General features: G+C 49.6%; 1 protein-coding gene across 3 annotated transcripts in view; it reads left to right on the top strand.

Annotated features, from left to right (window-relative positions):
* LOC146813715 (uncharacterized) overlaps positions 1 to 20,222 on the top strand; it is a 121,721-nt gene that overhangs the window by 45,613 nt on the left and 55,886 nt on the right. For all 3 annotated transcript variants that reach the window (XR_014962890.1, XM_085610209.1, XM_085610210.1), the window contains exon 4: positions 10,204 to 10,257. The gene's annotated coding sequence lies outside the window, so the exon portion shown is untranslated. The remainder of the gene's footprint in view (positions 1 to 10,203; positions 10,258 to 20,222) is intronic.

The following is a 20,222-nucleotide window of genomic DNA, read 5'->3' on the forward strand; positions in this document are numbered from 1 at the left end:
GGCATTGCTCATGACATTATTTTTGTTTATGTTTTTGTTTTTAAAACATTTAAAGAAACGGCATTGTTATTTACAATGTCAATAGCTTAACCACTCTCAAATGCGAGACCTATTGCATTTGCACCTACACACAGAGCCACCCACACACAAATAGAGCCACCCACACACAGAGCCACCCATACACACACACACACACACAGCCACACACACACACACACAGCCACCCACACACACACAGCCACCCACACACACACAGCCACCCACACACACAGCCACCCACACACACACAGCCACCCACACACACACAGCCACCCACACACACACAGCCACCCACACACAGCCACCCACACACACACAGCCACCCACACACACACAACCATCCACACACACACAGCCACCCACACACACACAGCCACCCACACACACACAGCCACCCACCCACACAGAGCCACCCACCCACACACACAGCCACACACACACACAGCCACCCACACACACAGCCACCCACACACACAGCCACCCACACACACACACACAGCCACCCACACACACACACAGCCACCCACACACACACAGCCACACACACACACACAGCAACCCACCCACACACACAGCCACCCACACACACACACACAGCCACCCACATACACACATACACAGCCACCCACCCACCCACCCACACAGAGCCACCCACCCACACAGAGCCACCCACCCACACAGAGCCACCCACACAGAGCCACCCACACAGAGCCACCCACACAGAGCCACCCACACAGAGCCACCTACACACACAGTTACCCACACACAGACAACCACCCACGCATAGAGCCACCTACAAAAAAAGCCACCCACACACAGCCACACACAGAGGCACACACATATAGAGCCTCCCACACTTACACAGAGCCACACACACAAAGCCACACACACAAAGCAGGTATCTTCAAAGCCTGGCAGGCAACGCCAGACCTATTGGCTTTGCCAGTGCTCGTTTATTATTCATCCCTGCAGTAAGGGAATGAGTGCATGCACTGTCACTGCGGGAGTTTGTACTGCAAACGCTGCGGCTCACAGGCAGGTGCTTCCGGTGTGCCCCTGGCCTGGCACGCTGCCAACCTGCCCACCTACAATACTCTAAACAAGATTTTAAGCCAGGCAGAAATTGGGCCAGTAAACGTAGGAAAGGGAGGCAAAACTACTCTGTTATACATTGTTTGAGGAAACAAAACGTTTCTCTGGTGGAGGCTCTAATGTTGCCTTTCTAACTCATATTTGACTCACTACGAGATGCATTCGACTCAAGGCACACGTATTTCTCGTCCTACGGTATAATATATTTATTATTCAGAAATACTATTTTCGAAGTGTGCAAATATTTGGGGGCGTAAGGGGGTGAGGAGTGGGGGTCAGCGCTGCAAGACATTCGCCTGTATGACCCATATATTAGCCGCGATTTCTGCACTTTGCGGACTCCTCACATCTCACGTAATTGACACACTAAAAGCGCTACGAGTCCGCACACACGCTAGCAGGAGCTATAGAAATGCAGACAGGAGGATAATTAACTCCAACATGGGAAGTCCATTTGTTGAAGGGTCGTCTGGTCCCTAAACTGCGCCCCTGTATTTCTAAAGACCGCCCACCTAGGGGCACTGCTTGTACCCCGTTAGCTCGGCTTAAGTGTCGCTCATATGTAAATATTTTTACTAGAGGACTGCAAGCCGTGTAGAACCGCATATCAAACGTATGGGAAAATAGTCAAAACAGACAAACAGCCCCGCCCATCAGACCATTTTTATTATTAAAAAGTGATTCGAATATTTTTTTCATGTTCACCACAGGGTTTAGTTTCGATTTTAAAATACACTGAAATGTATGTTTTTTCAATAGATGTGTGTAAGAGTGCATCATAGGAGATATATATATATATATATATATATATATATATATATATATATATATATATATATATATATTTACTTTTACTGTATATCTTTAGCAACGTTAGGAAGAAAGGAAAAAATTATATTTCAGAGTCTCTTTAACATTACCACATTCCATCTACCTTTAATAAACTTACAGAAACATAGTAAACGGTTTATAATTTTTTTTTTTTTAACTTTGTTTTGTTTTCTTCTGTTCCAAAAAAATAAAAGCGCCAACATTAAAAGCTAAAAATAGAATATAAATATTTTACTATTCGTATGCGAAATGTTGAAATTGTATTTTGATAGGTAGGATGTGGTGGAAAAAAGGAAAAACATTTCAAATAAAGATAATACCTTTGTATGATACTTCCTACGCGGTCACAAATTAAGAACCCCATAGGATTTGAAAGTTCATCAAATTAAATAAAAAATCGATTCTACTCGTGCAGGCATGTGTAGATGGTATTGTGTCCATTCGAATATTACAAACATGGTAACTAAATAACCAAAATTATTGAAAAATCAATATAACCCCCCAAAAAATCGCTTTGAGAAAATGACCCTTTGTTGTGTGTTAACGCATCGCATATATGATTAAAGTTGGGATAATCCCTGAAAATGTTCCTTTGCACACATCTTGGGCGTCGTTTCTGCTTCTTCTCTGAACATTGTCAATTCCTAAGAAATTAGGGTTTCAGGTCTCTGGGGTCTAAAAGCTCGTGACGGCCCCTCATGACGCGCAGTACAGAGTCGGTGTAAGAAGCTGGGGGTGGGAGGGGCTGTCTAGAGAGGACCCCCACGCATGTACCTGCTTGCAGCGCACCTGGGGCGCAGGGGCTCGCGTGCACACGTGAGATCACTAAAAGTGCACACATCACTTCAGTGCGAGAGGAGACTGAGGTCGGGTGCCCCCCCCGGGAGGTGATCTGGATAACTGCGTGGCCTCCGTACACAGGGAGGGGTGGGCCGCAGACACGCCTGTGATCGTGGTGTTCTCAGGGGCACGTGTGAGTGACCCCCTCCGCCCCCAGGTGTCTGCACTACACACGGTTACAATGAAGGGGGCGTGTGTCTGCAGACGAGGCTTGGGGTGCGGTCCGTGAGTTCAAAGCCAAGTGTGTGGGGGGCACGTGGGCTGGTGCCACACGGGCTCTGTATTGGATAAAAGCGTTAGAAACGGGTCGGGGCCCGATACGTGAACAGAATTATACACGAGGGCACACGGCTGGCATCTGATTAAAAGGGTATGTGTGTGTGTATAATTATACATAAATATATGTATGGTTTATAGTTTGTGTATAGATATATAGGGGTGTGTATGTGCACATATGTGTATGTGTGATAGATGTGAATGCATCTGTGTGTATTTACTTATGAACACACATGTGAAAATGAAGAATGAGGGTGATTGGAAAATTATACTGGATACTGATGAACATATAATTTAACACTAATTAAATTGTAAAAAAAAAAAAGGAAATACAGCCAAGCCCTGAAAAAAAGGAAATAGAATTTAAAATACACCGCTGAGATAGCATATATTGCTGTGTGTTTGTTTACATATGAAACACAGATCCCTCCCTGAACACATCACACACAGCACATCCGGTCTGCACACACCCTCACACAGCCATCTGTGACTGTGTTGACTTAATTCGTGTTTCTGCAAAGGCTCTGTCTGAAATATTCACATCTCGAATGAAAGACTCTTCAGTGCTTCGAAGCCAGACTTCGGATCTAGCGACGCTTTCGGGTGTGCTTTTTGGGAGGGTAGGCGTAGGGGGGGGTTGTAGTGAGGGCCCCCAGCAGGCTGCTGTTGGGTGCAAATATAAGACGAAACTATACATAGAAGGTGATAAGAAGATTGGCAGGTGACGTACTGGGGCGTGCACACCCATGGTGTGCGCTCAAGGAGGGCGTGTGGTAATAACGTGGCGCTGTGTGCGCAGACCCCCACCTTTCTGTCAGAGCGAAGGGCCCCCTCAGAGAGCTGGTTCCAAAAGTGCCTTCTGGGGGAGGCGAGGCGCTGGTTGCACCCCCTGTCTCCTCAACACATGCAGTGAAATAATTAAAACAGTGGGCGAGGTGCCTCCCCGACAAGAGAGAGGAATCCGAGGGGTGGTGGTAAGACAGAGAGAGAGGGTGGAGTGTGGACGTGAAGAAAGGGGGAGAGAAAGAAACCTGACAGAGAAAGAGAGAGACAACTGCGAGTGTGTGTGTGAAGGAGAGGACAGTATACGAGAAATACATTTTGTGAAAAATATTCCACGATGACGCCTGTGCGCTTAAAGATTGCACGCCTCCTTCCTCTCTACACATGCAAAATGTGAAGTTTGCGGAAAGGGGCGTACACATCGCTACATTATGCTCCCATTAAATAGAAAGTATTGAGCCTGCCAGGCGCTGCGCCGAGGAGGGTGTCTTTACTTCATGTAGCGCTGCGCGCCAGGTTGCAGTGTGCGTGGGCACCAGGCGCTCCCCGGGCCGGGCCTGTGTTCTCTCGAGGACAGCACCTGGGCCCCGCTGGTAGGCACCGATGCCTGGGGCAAAGCCTGGGCCCCGCTGGTGGGCACCGATGCCTGGGGCAGAGCCTGGGCCCCGCTGGTAGGCACCGATGCCCGGGGCAGAGCTGGTTTGCTAAGCTGAACACGGGGTTGAGCTATATAATTATTAATTTACAGGGGAATAATGCACGTACTTCTATGCATATCCACATATAGTCGTCGGGGGCGCAACAATCATTCAAGGGAGTCGCCATGAAAACCACCGCCTTTCTCCGAGGTCAAGCAGAAATCCCTCGGAGAAACGCAGCGTCGTTTTCGGAATCGGGGGCGTGTTTTTCTTTCTCTCCTCTTGCCATTGGCTGGAATGTTTACATTCCAGAGGAGAGAAAGATTCGAAAAAACACGCCCCCGAATCCGAAAACGACGGGGCTTGTTTGGAGAGACAAACCTCTTCTCCAATGGCTGACCAGCATTTAAGAGGCCAGCCAAGGGAGAAGAGGTAAAAAAAAGGGGCGGGTTAAAGCCCCACTCCAAAACATTAAATCTCGGAGCGAGACTGCGCAAGCGCAGCCTTCGAGCCGAGACCTAAAAAAGGTTCTGTCTGTGTGTGTATCAAAAAATTTGGCTAGACTAGTGTTATGTACTGTAGAAATATGGTCTTTCAGTTGTATTTTTTTATTTTCTTGACGTCTGACATAATATGTTTTACAAGTTTCATCATAACATAACTAGATGTCTTGTCCTGTTGCTGCGTGTTTTAGGTTATTACTTTATTCTTACTCCATTGTAATTGAGGCACCACAGGCAATGGAATATACTCTTTATCATTGCAGTGCGTTTTTCTCTAAAAAACACATGAGGATGTTCTATACATCTTCTATATTGCTTTTACACCTGTATGCCTTTATCGGTTTTTGCCTTTAAAGCTTGATAAACTGTTCTTGATAAACTGTCCTAATGTCTTTCAGTAATCGGTCTAATTTTTTTCTTAGCATTGGTGGTCTGTGGCACAATATATTTAGTTTGTCTCGTGAAGGTCTATGTGAGACTTTCTGCTTTCTAAAGAATGTCATTGGTGTAGCCCTGTGCACAAACATGGATAACAATTCTTGCTCTTATTGTTGCTATACATTTTGATCTGTTACTATTATCAAAAACTGACTGTATGGGACCTTCTCAATGAATGCTTTTCAGTGGAAACTGCTAATGAACACGAATACTAATATTTGTATCAAAGATATTTATACCTGGATTTCCTTGGTTTAACCTTATGCTCTAAAGTATAAGTGGTCTTTGGTACCCCATCCCCCAGCACCAAACCATATAGTTTTTACATCAAGCCTGAGCCCGCGCGCTGCTCTGCGAGACTTATTGTTGACGAGTAGCGAATAGAAGCCACGCCCACTCTCCGCCCATGTTTGCCATTGGCTTGTGTCATTGTCTATCCTAAATGCTGGCTTCTGATTCGTCAATCCGCTTGTTAGACCCTCCTTAGTACTGCCTCCTTTTCATTTGTCACCTCCCATGGCGACTGGCCCCTTTACTTCAAGTGTTACACGGTACGTCTTATTTAGACTGTGAGCACTATTTTCTTTAATGAGGTTCTCTTACTGCCTTATTAACTGCCCAGCCCCCTGCCCGCACTCCTGTTCTCCGTCCTTTCTCGCCCCCATCCGCCCGTTGTCTGTGCCTTCTCCCCTCCCTCCCGTTGTCCGTGATGACTACCATTTTCAATGCAATAGATCTTGCGTAAATGCGAGACCTATTCCATTGCAAACGCTTGTATTGGCTTGATTCGTTTTTGATCTTGCATTCTGGGGTTCGGTTCGGGGGCTGCGTATCCATTGGGACTACATGTCCTAGAAACGTAGGAGCGCCTACGTTTACAGTGACACTAAGTTATACGTCATTGTACATTTTATGTCTTAGGTTTTGAACCTCCCTGTTTCTTCTACGCCTCCTATCTTCCACTCGCCTCTTTTATTATACCTTCCTTCAACCTCCCTCCTCATCTTCCTGCCCCTCTTTGCTTCCTGCCCACCTCTTCAACATTGCACCACCCACCTGCCTCACGCATGTGCTTCTTTTTCAACTGCACAGCATTAGCTCCCACCTTGCCCTTCCCTCGGGAGTCCACTCAGCTTCACCTCCTTCCCCTGCCTCCTTTACTCCGCCCGCCCACTTTTCACCCCAGCCTGCCCTCTTTCCCTGCCCTCCCCCCCTGGCTCTGGGACAGGGACCAACACTTTTCTAGACACAACACCGGTGTGGGGCAGCCAGCAGCCCGGGGCTCTTCGGGACACTGGATCCCAGCAGGATGCAGTGCATCCGGAGGCAGCCCAAGCCAAGCAAGTCTGAGGAGCAGATCCTGCAGGAGGAGAGCAGGAAGGTGGCCGCGCATAACGGGAAGATCTTGGGTAAGGAAGCGGCAACACCCACCCCCGCGGACAGGTTCCGGGATAGCACACCACACAGGTAGCCGGAGGGGCCGGTCGGTGGTTCTTAAACCCCTCCCTCGCCTCTGAGGTGGCAACTCCTGTTGACACAACTTGACTGTTCGCAGTTTTACAAGCACGTTTTCATCTGCATTATTGATTTAAAGCAGTAAAAGTTGTTATTCAAGTAGAGTTGCTCGGCTGCAAATTGACCACAGGTCATCTCAAGTCACGCTTTCAGCCATATCTGGATTTTGTTTTTATCCCTCAGCACGTGACATACAGTGACTTGTCGTTTTGCTTCCCACGTTGTTTAGCTTCAGTTTCCGAGTGCCATTGGCCAGAGTTGAGACTAGCTATGGGTGTCACGCATACCAGAGAGTGACAGCGGCTAAGCAGACTATCAGGTGCTGGCCCCTAGCGTCACACAACTTCAGCTCTCTACATTAAAGCACCCTAAAGTGGTGGTGGTGGGACATGTTGAAACTATTTTTGACCAAATCTCTTCAAAACGAAGAAGTACACCACAATCCATACAAAAAAGGTGCCGATCATAGTCTAGCCCCGAGTCTCACATGGTCCTCAAATGTCATTGTGTCACTTTCGCTCAGTTATGGCCTTTTAGGCAAGAGCTTTTTCCATTCTGTGACCAACAGAGCCACTGGAATTTTGCATCATTGGAACATATGTAGCACAGAAACACAAACGGTGGGGCATATTATGCGATGTAAGGCAAATTGTTAAAGTAGTGTGTATTGGCTAGCTGTTTCAGCACACCAGCACTGAAGGGATTTCAGTGCTGTAAAATACATAGGTGCCATAAGAGAAAAAGCATGTTCTGCAGAGTGAGTCTTTTCAAAATGTTGTAATTAATAATTGCGTCTGGCATCAAAGCTCAAGAAGAACATTTTGTTGGCATTGCATTCCACCTCCCACAGTAAAATAGAGTGTCTAAAACAGATATCAAGCTGCACTCAGAAGAGAGCAATCCTGTAAATAAGGTTTCCTTCGTGTACTCAAGTTGGCCTAGTTATGTCCTAAAACTTGTCTTCACTTTTCTTCTTTAGCCTGCGGGACCCTTGGAAGCACCCTGTTCCTAAATCATACCTGTTTTTGTTTTCTTAAACCGCTGCAGGGATTCTGCAACCTCTTTTCAGTTTTTTAGATCGAGCCTAGGCAGCACATGCGCTGCTCTGCGGCATGCATAAAAATCATCACTTATGCCGATAATACTCAGCTAGTGGTGGCCCTTAACCAGCCAAATACTTCCCCTAACAACCTGAGTGGATGTCTGGAGGAGATGGCCAACTGGATGACACTCTCCTGTATAAAGTTGAACGGGGACAAAACCAAGCTCATGCTCTTAGGTAATACCCCCAAGCTCAATATGAATTTGCTGTGGCCCATCTACCTCGGTCCTGCTCCAGCACCAAAAAACACAATTAAAAGCTTGGGCATATGGCTGGATAACTCCCTCAACTTTAACCACCAAGCAGCAAAACTTTCAGCCACCTGCTGTGGTCTACTGAGGTTACTACGAAAAATTCTTCCCCTACTTCCATTTCAGGTAAAATAAATCATGGTCCAGGGTCTCATTCTATCATGCCTGGACTTTGGGAACGCCCTCTATCTAGGGGCCCCTCAATCCACCTTGCGCAAACTCCAAGTCATCCAAAATTGCGCAGACCGAACACTCCTTCAGATTCCCCGCCGACTCTCAATCAATCCTGGATTAAAGAGCCTCCACTGGCTCCCGGTTAGGGAAAGAATTGAATTCAAGGCCCTGTGCATTACCCATAGGGCCTTCTGGAAGACAGGCCCTGCCATTAGCCAATGTCTGATCACCCCCTACCAGCTGAATAGACAGCTTCGATCAACATCTTCCTTCCTCGCCCTAGTGCCCAAGATCAAAAGAACTAGATGTGGTGGCCGCTCCTTTGCTTATAATTCAGCTAAACTTTGGAACTCTCTCCCCCTCCATTTGCGGGCAGAGCCCAATCTGCTACCCTTCCGTAAACTTTTAAAAACTCTGCTCTTTAACAAACCTGTATAGACCCTAATTATATTCCCGCACGCGTTTGTCTGCAGCGCTGGGACGCCTTAGGGTAGCCATCGCGCTTAACAAATAGTCTTTTCATTTAATTTCTTTTCATGCTGTATTGGATTATGGAATATAAGCCCCGCCAACTCTCAGCCCATATTTGTCATTGGCTTGTGTCATTGCCCTTCATTAATGCTGGCTTCTGATTCGTTAATAGGGTTGTTAGTCCCTCCGTAGTACCGCCTTGTCCTCATTTTTAACTCCCATGAGGACTGGCCCTTTTACTTCGGTTGTTACATGGTACGTCTTTTTTAGTCTGTATGCACATATTTTCTTTAATGAGTTTCTCCTGCTGCAGGCATGACGTGCTTTCCTGCAACATTCAGCGTGCCATGCATGCTTTCATTTTCTAAGCAACCCAGGACAGTGGCGGCTGCTTCTTTGAATAGGTCTCGCATTTACAAGAGTTTGAGTGATCGGCATTGTAAATGACAATGTCTTTTATGTATGTGTTAATTAGCAAAACGGATACATAAAAGGCATCGTCATTTTACAATGCCAATTCCCTAAACTCTTGCATATGCGAGACCTATTGCATTACAAATGCTTGTTGGGTGAGGGGTGGCATGCAGCCCCCTTCCCGAATCCTTAATAGGCCCCGGGGACCCCATTTCCCAGAACCGATTCCATTCAAAAGGGTTAATAAGTAGTTATTATTACTAGCGGTAATTATCCTATCCTGGGTAACCCAGTCCAGTCTTGTGAATGGTTCCATAGATGGATATGAATTTCCATTTATAGTTGAACTTATATTATTTCGATCTTGGCTGTGACAGCTAAGACCCAAGACTGAAGACATATTTTGTTAGGGACATTACCCGTGCATATTAATAGGAAGATGATATTGCTATGGAATGTACAAAGTGTGAATCCGAGATGACCCAGGAATGTGTGGGAATATCCAGCCTTAGGTGTCGAGATGGAAAGCGTGATTCAAGCCTGGGACTAGGAGGTCTTCAAAGTAGGTGCGATAACAATGTCTGTTTGACAAGGTGGCTGTTTAGCCAGCTCCGTTAGTCTTAGATTGAGCATTCCATACAGCTGTGCACATGGAGGGTCCTTCCTCTAAACCTATTGTAGCAGGTTTGCCGTACGGACAAAAGGTTGTGATTAGCAAACCTTAATGTTCCAGTTGTAAGTTTATGGGCAATCCGTTTGGCTGGGTAGTCCAGCGATATGTCATGTAAAGCTTTGAATGACAAGGAACGATTTAACATTTGTTCTTTGCTTCACAGGTAAACAGGATCTGGACAGAAAATAAACACATCGAGTGTTAACGGTGAACAGAGGTAAGACACTCTTTAGCCTAAGTAGGTGGTAGAAGTCAAACTTGTAGAGTGAATGCTCCCTGTTGAATAACGTACCAAGATTGCAGGCTTTTGAACCAGAATGGGAAATGGTTTCAGGAGCTTTGCTCAAGATAAGCATACGTGGAGGGGATGATGGACACCAGTAGCAGGATTTCTGTTTTCTTACTGTTCAACTGTAGCCAGTTTTTTTCTAATGGATTCTTCTACCTGCAGATTCCTCTTCTTTTTAAAAAATCCCCATGTGCCAGACTGGAGCTGGAAACTGTTGTCATCGCTCTTCCGCGCCACTCTGAGGGGATTGCTCTATCTCGGCACTGGAAATGGTGCAGGTGTGATGCTATTAGAGCCATATAGGCCCACCGATGCTTCCTGCAGTCAGTTCCTTTTTTGCGGTTCCAGTGCTGCTTTCTGTGAATGTTTCATCAATATCTAAATCTAAGAAATTGGAGGTGATAGGAAAGAAAACTTTCTTTGCATGGAGTTTAGCTCTACGGTCCATGAATGTCACTAGTCTGTTTGCAAGATAAAGCCAACCATTGTGGGCAGTTGCGAATATGGTGGTCACTAGCTTACCTGCCCATTTAATACCTCTATTTTCTGAGGGGTGAGCGATAACCAGGATACCTCCAGACAGACCACCAGGACAGGCCTGGATGCAGTGGGCTCGGTGGCCAAAGCTATGGCTCCTCCGTAGCCCTGAGGAGGCATATATGGCTATGTTCGGCTGGATGTTATGGTTAGGTGCTAGAGTCTAATGTACATTCCATTTGATGACTCTCACTTTGAGAGAAACAAGATAGGAAGAGCTGCCACCAGATCTGTGGGTCTGCAGTCCCATCCAGAGACTATAGGCAGTTCAGGACAATGTAAGGCTTGTTGAAGGATTTTGCGTTTTACCAGCATCAACCTTGCCAACCCAGCCGAAACTGTGGCAGTATAGAGGCAGAGGTAAAGGAAAGGCAGAGAGGCCCAGTAGACCACATTCTTCTCCCTCCCCCATGCCACCGGTAAAGCTGTATTAATTTCTTCTTACAGGAACTTTGTGGCCTGATGGTTGAAAGAGGTCTTCCTTTCTACATTTGAAGAAGGCCATTCCATCAGACGAGTGGTTTTGCAGATCGTTTAAAATGGGTATGCTCTTCCCTTCCTATAGGCACCTCCCAAATTCCCCCCTTACCCTATCCCTTTAGTTGGAGGATTTTCTTTGAATCCTGTAGCAGGATGTGACAGCCCTGTTGCAAAAAAGGAGCAGTGGAGGTGGTAGCAGAACAATAAATTGGGCTGCGGTTCCATGCACTGTAGGTCCTGGTTCCCAAGAGCTCTGTTGTGTATTAACTTCTTAGTACATATTTATTATAGAACAAACAAACAAATTCTAGATGTGGACTGGGTGGCGTCCCTTGATTTACAGAATGCGTATTTTCAATTACAAATCCTGCATTTCTCAAACTTACCTGCATTTTGTGATAGGTTCAGCCGACTACCAGTTCATGGTCCTGTCATTTCACCTGATATTGGCACCTCAAGTCTTCCTGGTGTTGCAGCGTAACTCTGCAGGTAGGGGATCCCAGTGTTCCCATACCTCACTCAAGGCAGGCTCACCACAGCTGATGTTGGACCACCTGAAGGCCACAGCACCCCAACATTGGAGCTCTCCAGTGGTGCCTCTAACAGCAGTGATTGTAGCCACCATTGGGTACCATCTGGATGTCCGTAGATGCTGTGAAGGCTCCCTGAAGGCACGTCTGTGGGATCTGGTGCGTTTCACCCTCACGTTAGCCTAGCAAGGGGTTTCTCCCTCAGGTGGTGCCCCCTTTCCATCTGGTGCAATCCATTACTCTTCCTACATTCTTACTTCCACCCCCTCTTACCATGGAGGAGCAGAGACTACAACAGCTTCTTACGGTGGTCTCCTATCACATTGACCAGACAGGGCAGTTTAGGACTGATGATCTGTTGACTGTTTGGGTAATAAAGCAGTTTGCACAAGAACGGTTTATAGCACCTTTAATACCATGGAGCCCACAACCATTTGCTCTAAATATTCCCATATTGCATTCCCTTCATAATGCCTTTTGGTCTGCTCTCCTGACAGCGTGCACCACAAGGCTTTGAGAAAATGAATAACAGTTGCACGTTTCCTCTGACATTCTTCACCCTTTTCTTTTATACACGAGTTAGCAATAATAATGAAAACTGAGGATTCAGACAAAGATGTTCTTGAGTATGGTTTAACCATTACACCATCACATGTTCAAACCTACCTTATTGAGCCCCTGCTATATCAGTAACCATAAGAACCATTGAGTATAGAGGAAATACATAGCGCAGTGGCATGCAATAAAGCTCCAGGGATTGAAGGCTTGCCACTAGACTTTTTTCTACCACATACAAAGGATTGATAGCTCCGAACCAATAAGAGATGCTCAAAGTGGCCCACAAGGGAAGCACTGACAGTGGACCTACCTAAACGGCCAAGATCCCTTTGTAGCACGTGCCGGACAACGGGGGTACTGCCTAAGATTTTCTGAATCCAATCTAACACCTTTGGAAGTATCCAAAAGGTGAGGATTCTGCGGTTACAGTCTCTGCCAGAAAAAACATTACCACAGATAAGAAACTTGTTTATATATATCAGGAGGAGCCTAGCGCGCAACCAAGATGGCCGCGTAGGTGCGAGGCTCCCGAGGACCTCCGCGACCTCCTGCATAAATCCTGACAGAATCCTGTCCCAGATGAGGGGACTGTATTTGTGAGCCCGAGCAGAGGTGACGCCCGTTTTCCGTTTTTAAATCGGACCTCGGACACCGGCAGGAGTATCGATTGAGGTTTGCGGCCTTCTCCACACGGGCCCCCCGTACTGGAGTTGTGGGGCGATCCGGACACAAAGTGAACAACAGCGGCGGGCAAGGCTGGGTGACTCGCGTACCCTGCACTTTCACTTTCGCTTTTGCGCCCTCCTTGCTGCCAGGCGAGGTTGGGTTGCGGGGCGGTGTGCGGTGGTGTGGTCTCGCTGGGGTGCCCTGCCGGTCCGCCAGCTGCGGTCCGTCCTGCGGAGCGGTGGTCGCTCCCCCCTGGACCCCTTGAACTGGATTGTCGGCCCCCCCCTTTCTTGAGGAGACTGACTCGTCTTGGGGATCGAAACCATGTCCACAAAACAAGATGGCGATCGGGCTAAGATAAAATCGACCCGCCGTGGCGCGGCCCAGCAATCCAACAGTATGGACCGCTACACCCTCCAGAAGGGATCCCCAGAGGCGCCGCGTAGGTCCCCTACGGGCCCGACTGATGCTTCCGCTCTGCCCACGGACCTGACCCTCCGAGACGTCATGGGCGCCATCGCCGAGATGAAGGCCTCGGTGGATCAGCGCTTCGACACTCTGGCCCAGAAGATTGACTCGGTCCTCGTGGACGTGGGCCTCGTGAGGGCTGATTTGTCTAAAACCAACGACCGGGTCGACTCTTTGGCCCACTCTACCACGGGCCTCACAACGGACGTGGCGGCCCTCCAATAGGAGGTGCGCAGGCTTGGCCAGGCGAGCGCCCTGATGAATCGTCGGCTGGAGGATTCCGAGGGTCGGGCCCGGAGGAACAACGTTCGCATTATCGGGGTGCCGGAGGGACGCGAGGCGGAGGCGGCGGATCTATTTGTTGAGGACCTGGTTCTCACCCATCTCCAGCCTCGGGGGCTGAGTAAATTCTTTGCGGTGGAGCGTGCCCACAGGGTCCCCGGGGGTAGGCCTAAGGTTGGAGCCCCTCCGAGGCCTCTCATCGCCCGGATCTTCAATTTTCGGGATAGAGACGCTATCCTACAGACTTCCAGGCTACAAGGGCCGGTCAAACTTGACAATATGGACATCAATTTCTATCCTGACTTCACTCCGGCAGTCCAAAAGCAGAGGCTGAGCTTTCTTGGTGTTAAACGTCGCCTAAGGGACCTGAATCTCAAATATGCGATGCTTTTTCCAGCTAAGCTGAGAGTGGAGGTGGATGGCCACACGCACTTTTTTGATCGACCCGAGGTGGCCGGGGACTGGCTAGACACTTTGCCCGGAGATCGGGGCCGGGGGGGTGGGGGGGTGCGGTTGGTGGGGAGGGCCCGCCGGATCAGGACTGAGGGACTAATGGTAGGCCTTGCTCTGGACTGCGTTGTTGTCACTATTGACTGTTAGGGTAAGTTCCCCTCCTGTGGAGGTCGTGTGGGGTCTCTTGGGGGATCTCCCTCCTCCTCTGGGGGACTAGTTAGTTTTCTTATCTATGGGGCGACAGGCACACTACACTTTGGGGGGGCTGTTTGGGCTCATGCAGGGGTGCAGGGTGGGGGGAGTTCTGTTGGGTTGGGTGGGTTGGGGTGGGGTGTGGTTCGTTTTTACCGCAAGGCAAACCCGTTATTGTATTGTTGTTTTTGAGATGCTCTGGGGGGGACAACTGATGGCGTCGTTATGTGATGGGGGGTAGGGATTTGACATTGTTGTCCTGGAATGTTAACGGACTGGGTGATAGGATCAAGCGGGGTGTGGTCCTGCAGTATCTGAAACGGATTTCGCCTGATGTGGTCTTTCTGCAGGAGACACACCTTATTGGTAATTCCTTTTGTGCCATGAATCGGCGTGGCTATCGCTTGGTGGCCCACTCGGGCTTCACGTCGGGCTCACGGGGGGTGGGCATCATGGTGAAGAACTCGCTCCCGTTGGAAATAGACGAGGTGCGCCATGATGAGAGGGGACGCTACACTGTCTTGGTGGGGAGGATGGAGGGCAAGGTAGTTGTCTTTGTCTCTGTGTACGTCCCACCGGGGCTACAGTCCACCACCTTTGCAGATCTGGGGCGCCTCCTCCTTGACCTCCCGGGGGGGCTTCTGGTGGTTGGGGGGGATTTCAATGCGGTGGCTTCTGGGACTATGGATCGTCATCCCCCTAGGGACCTCCCCCGGGCACAGGCGTGGTTAGCGGGCCTTTTAGACACACTGGGATTGGTGGACTGCTGGCGTTTAAAGCATCCCGCCCAGCTGCAGTACACCTTCCATTCGGGTGCCCATGGTAGCCTCTCGCGGCTTGATTATGTCCTTGTCCCTGCGGCTTATGCTGGGAGGGTGGGAGAGGTGCGCCATCTGGCGCGGGGTATTTCGGATCATTCCCCGCTCCTACTGCACTTGGGTGTCTTCCCGAGGGGAGAGGGCAGGGTAGCCCCAATCAATGCTTGGTACCTGCGTGACCCCACTATTCGTGCTGACCTGATTAAATCATTGCAACGGTATTTTGAGGAGAATGTGGGGTCCGTTCCGTCGGCTATCTCCCTGTGGGAAGCCTTTAAAACAGTTCTCAGAGGGGAGGCCCTCTCCTTTATCTCCCATGCCCGCAGACGCGCACAGGAGGAGGTGACCCGGGTGGAGGCCGAAATTACTGAATTGGAGGGTGGTCTGGGGAGTGGGGTGACTGATGCGGCGCTGCATGTTCTACACCTTAAACAGGCGGCCTATAGGGCCCTCGTCACGGAGGCGGCCAGGGGCCTTAGCAGAGAGCAACAGGGGCGACTGTACGATGTGGGTGATAAGGCTGGCAAACTGATTGCGTGGTTGGATAAGAAGGAGAGAGCTAGTCGTGTGGTCCCGCTGATTGAGAGGATGGATGGTGTACGAATTACTGAGCCGGAAGGCGTTGTTTCTTGCTTCGCGGATTATTTCCGCGAGGTATATTCTCCGGTCTCTCCCTGCTCGGAGGAGGATTCCCATGCCCTGCTGCGGGACATCGCGCTGCCCTCGCTTTCAGTGGAGGACAGGGATTCGTTGCATGCCGCTCCCACCTCGGATGAAATCGCCCTCGCCATACGCTCGGTCGCCTCGGGCAAGGCCATGGGCCCGAATGGCCTTCCTATCGAATTGTACAAGCTGCGACCGGATGTACTGGCACCTCACCTCCGCGCGATGTTCCTTGCGGCCCACTCGCGGGGCTCCCTCCCGCCGGACCAGCGTCTAGCTACCATCGTGGTTATCCACAAGGAGGGGAGACCGCGAGACCGGGTTACATCCTATCGGCCTTTCTCGCTCTTGAATGCGGAGCCTAAAATCCTCGCCAAGGTGCTTGCCAACCGGCTGGTCGGCGTGGTGGGCGATCTGGTCCACCAAGACCAGTCCGGCTTTATTCCCCATCGCAACACGGCCCTTAACCTGCGGCGCTTGCACGGGGTGCTCGCGCGTGTTCCATTCGTGCGGGAGCCGGCCATCTTGGCGTCCTTGGACGCCACCATGGCGTTTGACACGCTCGAGTGGCCGTACATCTGGGCGATGTTGGCGAAATTTGGATTTGGCCCGGGATTCATCAGCTGGGTCAAATTGTTGTACTCTGACCCATTGGCGCAGGTGGTGGTGAATGGTCGAGTCTCGGCCCCATTCGTGCTCGGACGGGGCACGCGACAGGGTTGCCCCCTGTCGCCGCTCCTGTTTGCACTGGCCTTGGAACCCCTGGCGGAGTGGCTGCGGTGGCACCCCTCTATCCGTGGTCTCCGTTGGACCCCTGAGTATGAGGACCGCGTGTCCCTCTACGCCGACGACATCCTGTTGTACTTAGCCTCCCCGCGTAAATCACTGATTGTCCTGGTTGATGTTCTGCGCTCCTTCGGCCGTAACTCAGGTCTTGTCATCAACTGGGCTAAATCCTGTGTCTATGTGCTTTCCGGGGAGGCTCCTGTTCTCCCGCGGGGCTGCCCGATCCAGATTGCCTCGCAGGGGTTTCGTTACCTGGGCGTCTATATTACGCTGGACCCAGTGGCCCGCTACGAGCGGAATTTGCTTCCCCCCCTCCAGCGCTTGAAGGAGGACGTCGCGCGCTGGCGGCGCTTGCCGCTTTCGCCGCTCGGCCGGGCGGCATTGTTCAAGATGATGTCGTTACCGCGCTTTCTGTACGCCCTCCAGAACTCGATGGACCTGGTCCCGGCGCGTTACTTCCGTGAGGTGGAGAGTTTGCAGCGCCGCCTGTTCTGGGACGGGAGGCCGCGTATAGCCCTGGCAAAGTTGACGCTCCCGTGGTATGACGGAGGGATTGCCCTCCCGGATATTAAGCGGTATTACTGGGCCTCCCAATTAGCTGCAATTAATCACGGCCTCTACGGGCCCGCCTTAAACCCGGCATTTGAAATGGACAAGATGCTCCTGCCCGGTGGCGATTACAATCGAGCGCTCTACACTAGCGTGCCCGACTCCCGCCTGACGGGACCCACGCGTGTCATGGTGCGAGTATGGCACGCGGCCAATGCAGCTATGGGATGGAAGGACCGTTTGACCCGGGCGTCACCGTTGTATGCGTCTGAGAGGTTGGGCTCCCTATGGACCTCGAAGGGCTTCGATAGGTGGGACACGATAGGCATTAGTACAGTGGGGGACCTCTGGACGAGGGGAGGATTCAAAACTTTCGAGACACTGCAGGCGGAGTTTCAGCTGCAGGGCAGTGAATACTTTCGATACCTGCAGGTCCGTCACGCACTGGGCTCTGTCTTCCCAGACGTGGCCGCCATTCCGGAGTCCTCCCCACTGGAGGATAGAGTGCAAGATGGCCACGTTCCGGACAGCACGATCTCCCTCATCTACAAGAAGTTGATTAATGACCGCTCGGGCTTACTGACTGGGCTCCGCGAGGCTTGGGTTGCCGATGGGTTGGAGCTGGACGACGAGGACTGGATTTCCGCGGTGGCCTCCCCGAAGGAGGTGGCCATCCCGGCTCGCCTTCGCTTCGTCCAGCTTAAGATACTTCACCGGGTGTACGTGACGGGGCCAGGGCTTCTGCGTATGGGCTATGCAGAGGATGGACTGTGTAAGCGTGGGTGCGGTGCATTGGCGACCTTTTTACATATTCTGTGGGAATGTCCGAGGGTGGAGCGATTCTGGCGTGGTGTGCATGAGGTCCTGCGAGCGGTTACGCATGTCGTGCTGGTGCCTGAAGCGAGGAGATGCCTGCTGAATGTGTGGGAACCGACCGACTACTCGGGTCCGCAGACGCGATGGGTGACGCTGGGTTATATGATTGCTAAACGTGACATCGCTCAACTGTGGGGATCCCAGAGGCCCCCGGCAGTGTCGGCCTGGAAAGAACACATGGATTGGTGCATGTTCCGAGAGAAGGTGGTGTATGTGGCGCGGGGTAAGCCTGGGGCGTGGCTGAAGGTGTGGGGCCCCTGGAACGCCTACCGCGGGGGTATTTGCGAGCCGCCATTGTTGCCTCCCGCTTCACCAGCTCCGTCCCCCTAGATGATCCCCTCCCTCAATCCCGGGCACAGAGTTTTCCCAGTCCCAGACCTATTCCCCTTCCCCTCCTTCGATTTTAGTGTATGGTTGGGGTCCCCCCATTTGAGGAGCGTATGTTGTCATTTTCGCTCTCGGGTTGCCTTGCGGGTGTGGTTTTATGTTGTTGTGTTGTATAAAACGAAACCGTATTGTGGGCTCAGAATCATGTGGCCCACGTTGCTGATACCTCCTGCTTTAGCGTTTCTGTAACGCCAAGTGCCTTATTGTATATATGTCATTTAATTCTGTCATTTTAGCGGCCGGCCGGAAGGTTGTAGGCCCGTACCTGTATATATTTGAGATTGCAATAAACGGTTTCAAAAAAAAAAAAAAAAAAAAAAAAAAAAAAGAAACTTGTTTATCTAAGTGACACTGTCAAATCTGTTTAGTGCTGTTTGTACACATGATCTCACCAGGCTGTTCAAAAGCTTTTTCAACTCGTTCTCTTGCTGCGCGTCAATAGCTGTTGTCAGATATATAATAGCAAACTCCTTTATCTCTTGAGATACAAATTGTAGTCAGTGGTATTTGGAACATGCCCAGGTGAAAACTCGTTTATTAAGAAATCTGATAACTAGAATATTGATGAAACCTATGCATCTTACAACCACCTCATTGGAGGTATAATCTAGGTGTAATCTACCATCATGATCCCGTACTTTTTGTAAACAGGAAAGAGTCAAATGTGCCCGTAATGTCCAAGCCGAGCATGGACCAAGGCTGTACTGGCCGTTCAGCTTGCGATAAAGAAGCAGCCCTGACTAATCTTGGCTTGTCATTACTCCCACACCATAATTCAACGCTTCGACACACCCTCCTCCTGATGATGTATTCTGGGCCATCAAAAGTGTTCTCTAAACCTGGCCTTGGTGAGATTATGAGGCATTTATTTATTATTTTATTGTTAGTGTTTTACAAAGCGCGAACATGACCGTTAGGGTGTCGGAGCGCTTAACAGAGATATAGCGGTTCCGAATATGACCAATAGCAAGCAACATAAACGTACGCATGAAGAATAATATAAAACTGTATAAAACAGTGGACAGTAAAAGTTCGCAGTAATTACGATAATATCCGAGAATGACCGAATACGTTAAATTACAAATGATCTTTTACCATCAAAAGACTCCGAGTTCAAAGTTTAGCTGAGTGCTCGTCTCAGTAGTTTAACAAGATAGGGGATCCAGGAGAAAGACTGTGTAGATTCCAATACATATCGATTCAGGAAGTCATTGAGGAGCCCTCTGATTATAAATCTGTAGCGAACGGAAAGATGAATCGATCAACAGACAAATTAGTTGATTCTTTGTAAAGAGTTATGGTAGGAATTTCCCCATTAGGAAGATCTTAGCTTCCTTCTTTAATTTTGAATGGAAAGGTATTCTTCTATTGTTTGGCGGTAGCGAGTTCCAGAGTCTGGGTGCGGCGCCTGAGAAAGCTCTGTTGTATGTTTTCTTCTTCTTCTTCTGGAAGAGCGGCCGTTTCAGCACAAGATCTTTTGCCCTTTTGCCCCTTGGGAGTATCTGCCTCCTCTGGATATCATCACTGTTAGACCTGGCACCTTGGCGTGAGTTTCCCTTCCACTTTTTTTTTTTTTTTTTTTTTTTTTGAAAAAGTTTTATTAAGCAATAATTCGGTTACAAGTACGGGCCTACAACCACTCGGGCCG

This window comes from Triturus cristatus, chromosome 6 (assembly GCF_964204655.1).
Source record: "Triturus cristatus chromosome 6, aTriCri1.1, whole genome shotgun sequence".
In the NCBI taxonomy this organism is placed as follows: Eukaryota; Metazoa; Chordata; class Amphibia; order Caudata; family Salamandridae; genus Triturus; species Triturus cristatus.